The sequence below is a fragment of the Protobothrops mucrosquamatus genome, unplaced genomic scaffold (assembly GCF_001527695.2).
Source record: "Protobothrops mucrosquamatus isolate PMUCROS unplaced genomic scaffold, P.Mucros_1.0 scaffold3663, whole genome shotgun sequence".
Lineage (NCBI taxonomy): Eukaryota > Metazoa > Chordata > Lepidosauria > Squamata > Viperidae > Protobothrops > Protobothrops mucrosquamatus.
The window spans coordinates 73,043-80,348 of NW_015389622.1; positions in this window are offsets into that span (position 1 = coordinate 73,043).

The following is a 7,306-nucleotide window of genomic DNA, read 5'->3' on the forward strand; positions in this document are numbered from 1 at the left end:
TATTCACCCTGTAGAAAATAGGAGTGCTGAAAGGGGCAGAAATAATTTCAGAAGTGGCCCCTTCCTTGCTAAAAATACACATTAAAATGGCGGCCTTCCCAAAATAATAAAGATATTTGTCACAGTAAAGGGCTTGAAATGGTCAAATTAGGCCTGTGTTATGTTTGTTTTAATTTGTTTTTCCTCCAGAGTGTCTTTGTGCCAAAGACTAATGAAGATTCATATTTAGCAGCATCTAGTTATTAAGAAAACAGGAAACTTCCTCCATGCTACGTTTACCTCAGGCTTAAATGCCCTACATGGGAAAGGGAAAACAGGATGGGCCACTGCCTTCTTCAGCCAATCAAAATCTCCTCAGACTGACTTCTTCTTTCAGTGTGGAGCACAATGTCTTCTGGGGAGGAGCTATTAACATATTTTCCCCATTAAATTTCCATCCAATCAGAACCCAGGCACATATATTGGCATAATTCTCAACCAATTGAAACAGAAGGAATTCATCAATCCACACTAAGAATGGCTTAATTTTAAGAAAGTGGGTCAAAGCAGAACATAATCAGAATATTAAATAATGAGCTAAAACAGACCTTGTTTCTAGGATGGATGAGAGAAGGTAAAAAATTATTTCCCAGTTTTAGGTCTTCACTTAGGTGGTAAGTGTGCTAATGTGTGCTAATACTATTAATAACCATTACATATCGGTAGCAAACATTTTTGTATATTGGAATCACTATGCTTGAATTCCAGTCTTGGAAAAGTAGGCCAGAAGAATTAATGCTATTAAGTAGTTTAGCCAAAATAGGCTTCCATGAGACAATAATTCCTTTTAATAACGAGAGACATATTCTTCTCCGGGATCTATGCCTAATGGCAATGCCAGGATCAGACATTCAATTTCTTTTAAAGAGCCAGGGGGCCACAACTTTTTAGATTAATTGGAGAATTAACTGGAGTGCGGTAGGATGGGGAACCATCTAATATAAATGGATCACCCATTCCTTTTTGGTCACTCAAAGCTCTGCATTGTTCTTATCTTCATTCAAATTGGCATTTATCACTTTCCAGAATAATGTTGTGTCTTTAGAATCTATGGTGTTAGGCAAGAATGCCAAAGAGACATTTGATATAATGTCTTCTTGTGTTTTTATATATAATTTTCTTCCTAGGAAATTGCATAATTACTCATGGGGCACAAATTCCTATCCAGGCAAGGTGCTGTTCAACATCCCATATCAAACCAACAGCTATGTTATTGGTGAACTGAACTTTATTTAGAGGTGTCCTGCCTTAATTCTGTATTTTCAACATACCACTATCTTCAAAGCCAATATATTGGAATCTGTGGAATAACACTTGTGTTTTAAAATGTTCCTATTATGGCAGTAGGGATACATACCTAGTCAATTATTGTTGTTCTATTTGTTGTTAGTTCTCCATTAGGATGGATAACCTACGTATAGATCACTGGCTTAGTTGTCATTTATTATGTTTGGTCCTCTTGTAATTTAAAAACTAGAAGGACATGTCTCATTTATAACTGTACATTTAATATTAGTTTGATTTAATCCAGGTTACAGGTCTTACCTTTGTTTCCCTTCTTTTACATTTGTCATTGTATGAAGAATTGATGTCTCTTTTTCAGAGCTTTTAAGGTTGGGAGGGCATGAAGTTATAGATGATGGTGTTACCTGTTTATTAATCAATTATTCTCCTAAGCAGGATCATTTTAACTATGATAGGATTTTGTTCCATGGGGGTAAATCATTAAAGGTATTTATAATCTCTATTTCTTCAAGTAACAAATATGCAAAATATAAGGAAGCCATTTTTTCTTGAAAAGTACATAACAGATTAAGAACCATCATCACACTTACGGAGAATAGTAAACTTACCCAATATAATTTTGGTCACTAAAATGACTCTACCCAAATTTATGTCTCATCCCAATATAAGTATTTTCTATGAATTTATTTTCATAATTAGCTGGACAGCAGGGGGCAGCAGACATCCGCTGCCAAAATCAAACTGCTAATTCTGCTTCTTACAGAATCAGATTGCAAATACTATACAGAAATTAAGTTTCTAAATATTGTGAGGTCATTTCCATTTGGTATGTTGCAGTGCATGAAACTGGCACTGTGACTTGTAAATCATGTAAATCATTGTAACTAAATGTTACATAAGAACCAAATTCAATACTAATTTTTATTTATATATTGTCTATCAGGATTCTTGTTATTGTTTACATTTAGAAATTAATTCCCAGAAACTTTGCTGGACAGCCTCTAAACAATTTGGGAGGCAGTTTTTTTTTAATTTAAGAGAAACAAGGAAGGTCAAAAATAGTTACCGTATATATGACTTGCTTTTTGCATTATGGGCTTTGGCAAATGTGCTTTATTCTGATCGTTTATATACTGAATTAAAGCACTGTGGATTTGATTTAGTGCAGCGTATGAAACTGGCCACTGTGATTTGTAAATCACAGGTTATATCTTAATGTTATATAAGAACCAAGTCAATAGTTATGAGAAACAATAACTAAACTTTGTCAATTGCTGATGCCAGTCCAATCCAATGCAAATAGAAGTAGAATTTCAATAGGAACAAGTAGGAACAAGCTTTTATTCTAAAAGTTTATTACTGTAACTATGCAATAATGTACAGAAGTTTACTTCATGTGGAAAAAATGACAAATCTTGGAAAAGAATGAAAATATAGAAACAATCCCAATGCCAAAGATATGAGTCCAAGATATATAATACCAAGACCATGTATTTTCTACATATAATGCATGGCTATGAAAACAGAGTGAAAAAGAGAAAAGAATCATCAGAAAAGCGGGGGGGGGGGGAATCAATGCCTTTGCCTGGTGGTGGTGAAGACTGTTGAGAATGCCTTGAACAGCAAGAAGAACAAATAATTCAATATTCCTTGAAATAAAACCAGAGAGCACACGGGAAACACTAATAAAAATTATTAACACCAAAGTTTGTGTATTTTAGATACCTAATGTGGAAATAGAGAGTCTTTGGAGAAGATTCTTCTTGGAAAAACAAAAGTAATAGCAAAAGAGGCCAGCAGAAAACTACACAGTTTGATATTGTTTTCCTCTTATCCTTGGCCTGTTCCTTGCATTATACTTATGTGATGTTTTCTCCTCAAAAGAATTTAATGAAAACTACTGGCATTGTAACCTTTGACAGTCTTTAATCTTTCCACCAAATACTTCTTAATGTAGATGTTTTTTTAAAAAAGGAAATAATAGTCCTTTATTATTGTTATTCTTTGACAAATTTAAATTATTTCTGTAGATGTCTGTCCCTTTCCAAGAAATAACCCTGTCAAATTTCAAATGAGTCCATGTGGGAGGGCTGTTGGACTCATAATAAGATTTCATAATATAAAATGAAGAAATGGTAGAGATTACATCAACATTTTATTATTTTTGCAAAAGTTCAGATAGATTACTTAAGTAACTTTGGGAAAAAGAAGGCTTCATGTCTGAGAGGAAAAAAAGTTGTTTCCCCCTCTTCTCCTCATCCAGAGATAGGAGGGCAATTCAGAAATAAACCTCCATTTGGTTATCAATGACAGATACTCGCACATACAGTTTTGTTATACACATTAGAAAACTACATTACCTTACTTTTTGGCATAATCGCCATTCAAATTGAGGCACTTGTCATAACGTCTTACAAGGTTTGAAATTCCTTAGTAGTAGTCGCTCAGCGCCAAATCTGGACTATAGGGGGGGTGATCAAAAACATCCCAACGGAACTACTTCAAAAGTTCTTGGGTGTGTCTAGTGGTGTGCGGGAGAGCATTATCATGAACCAACACACCGGAAGTCAGCATGCCCCGACACTTGTTATGGATAGCTCGTCTGAGTTTTTGTAATATTTCACAGTAGACTTCTGAATTGATGGTCGAACTATGCTCCATGAACTTCACTAGCAGTACACTTTTGGCATCTTCACATTTGGTGGGATTTTCTATGACACCACTTCCGGTGTGGTGTTAGGTGTAGTTTTCTAATGTGTATAATAAAAGTTCTGTATCTGTGTCTGTCATTGATAACTAAATGGAGGTTTATTTCCTAACAGCCCTTGTATTTTGGCAATTCATACAAAAGTTATATTCACCACCAATTTTTATGACAAAAATATGGACTTGGGAATAATAATTAACAAAAACACTTGATTTTTTTTTTTTTTGTCACTGATCAGTTGAATATCCAGCATTTTTCAAGCAAGCACCCAATGTTAATCTCATCCCAGATCCCATAGATCAGTTCTGCCCCAGGAAGACAGAATTACATAGCATGAAAAACTGGCACTTCCTTACAATATATTGGTTCACCATCTTTGAGCACAGGGATTGATGAGTTCTGGTAAATCCATTTAAAGTGGTCAGAAATTAAAGCTGTATGTCCATTTTTGTTTGGACATTTCAAATCTTTCTAAAACTGCTGGATTTTAGATTCTGAATTCAGCTAAATTTGATGCACATTTCTAATTATTTTATTTGGGGGAAAAACATGGTTAGGATCAAGAAAACCAGGGTTACTTGGGTATACTGCTACATTTCACTGAAGTCAGGGACTTAATAGACTATGTCAACTCAGCTTCTTCCTGCTTCTGTACAATGCTCTTGATAAAATTATCCATTAGTCGCTCTTATTTGACCCAAATAAAGCATGCTGGGTTGCAAGGTAATCATTTTTCTAATCACAACCCAGCAGAAAACTGCTTGAGACATGAATAGATTTCCAACAGAAATAGTTCATAAATTTAAGTTGATATTTAAATAACACAGCAGCACTGAATTCTCAGAAGGCAGAAAAAGTTACTTTTTAGTATGACCACATATTGTATATAAAAGACTATTATCACATATATGGGTTATTCTTTTTTGAATTTATCTTCTTTCAACCAATCAAATTTAAAAAACATTAAATATGCGTACCCTTAATGCATGCAATTTACAATAGACACTATGTGGCAAGACTGAGATTTCATGAAATTTCATTATCTGTTCATTTCTGATTTCTTTTTATTGGCCTATTATACATTTATTTAATCTGGAATTCAAATATGTGCAATAATATAGGACCTAAAGGTTTGACTCCTAATTTTATGGTCAGGATCCAAATAATTGTTGGTTATGTCTGCATAAACATAACAATTTTAGATTATTATTCCAGTGCATCATCAGGTACTTGATCAAAGGAAAACTGACAACAAAGCTTCATTGTTAGCAGTTGAATCTTACTGAGAAGTCTGTAATGCCAGAAAAAGTGGAAGACAATCCAATGACATATAATCAATCCATCTAAATCAGACATGTCAAACTCGCGACGTCATGTGACGTCACGCAACGTATTGGAGTTTTGCCGTTGCTGGCAATGGGGTGGGCGTGGCTCCAGTATGATGAAACTGGCCCACGGGTCGGCAGTTTGACACCCCTGATCTAAATGATAAATACACCCAACAGTTGCTGATTTTGCTCATTAGGATGAGAGGAAAAGATATATTTCACCACCACGGTGATTTTTTTTTCAGTTGGAATCTTTCCAGAATTTTGTTAGATAACTCATGCTAAGAATACCTGTTTAGGTATACTTAACATTTATTTCTAGTTTCACTGAAGAAATGGATAAATTAAATAATCCAGTATACCCTTTTTGCCTATTGATATGAAACAAATTAGAAAAAAAAATATTTAGCAGTAAGTCATTAACACGCAGATTATTTTTAAAAAGCAATGTTACTTGGTGCTGACAAAAGTTATACAAAAGTGCTATACAATTTTAAAATCTATATTTTATATGTTGCATTTATTTGTGTATTCTTTGTTTCCTATTATACTTTTATTTTGCTGAAAGGTTTTTAGTAATAAGAAACAATAACTTGGCTCACTTTAAATCAGGGTTTGAATAATCCACAATTGGCTGAATTTATATTTAATAATATAAATTGGCTTGTATTACATAGTAAGGGTATTTCATTCCTCTCAAAAGCTTTAAATTATACGTGATGGATGAACCTAATCTATATATTCCACTATGGCTTTAAAACATGGTAGAAAAATTAGGCAGGACATGGTTTCTAAAGTTAAATGTTTTTACTAGCGGTGGTCATATTTTTATATGAACATGCAGATGAAAAAGCAGAGGACAGGCTAAATACACTCTTGTCTCAGGAAGTTACCGTAACAGAAGGGAAGACAACTTAAAATGTAGTTGCCAACATTTTGAGTAGCTCTCCAGCTGCTTCTTCCATACTGATGCACTGGGGGATTCTTTTTTCAATATTTCTTTTCCTTTCCTTTTCCCATCTCATGTTTTTAACTCTGGGCAGCTTACAATTAATTACAATTTTCCAGTTACTGGTCTGATCTGGTCCTTTTTTATATGTATTTTCTCCACCTAAAATACGAAATGAATGTAAGTAAACTAACACAAATCAAGCAGTCTCTCAAATATGCATATTTGAAACTGGTAACTTGTGCATAGTATCTTCCAAATTAAGAAGTAACAATACTAATGGTTTAGCAGATTTTACTTAATTCCACAATTTTAATTTTCATTCCACATTTGTAAATATGGGTATTGGCAATCCCAACAAATCTGTATTTGTGGGGGTGAAGGAAATGTCAGAAAAGATGCGAGAATTCTACCAGACTTGCAAAAAAGTCATAGAATCATGGGGTTAAATGAGACTTTGGATGTCTTCAAGTCCTGGCAGGAAATGTCATACCATCATAGCTTCATCAGTAGAGCAACAAAAAATGTTTATGTCCATTCTCTAATACATTTGTGGGCAAGTGCAAAATAAAATTCTGCAATAGAGAAATGAACCTGATTGTTCATATCTACACAACATGAACCCATGTTCAAGGACAGAAAGCCTTGTATTTTATTTTCCAAAGTATTTGGTTAATTACAGAATCAGATATTAGACTAAAACTACTATAAGTATTGCAAACAAAATTCCTCCATTCTTTTGTTTCTACATAAGATGGGTATCTACAAAATAATTTAGGATTTCTTAAATCTGTAATGTGTATATATTTTAATATTTCTATGACGTTTCTATCTGCAGGGGAGGGTCACTTGTACATTTCATGTACTTTTGCACACCCAAGACAGTGCACTGTTTGTGTGCTTCCATGTTTCTTAAATGTTTAGCTGTATGTTAGAAGAAAAAAATGTTTCCACACAGAGCAGATGCTGGCTTTTTAATTGTCTAAGCTTGTCTCTACAATATTGACCACTATGAAATATGGATATTGTCTCCTCTAT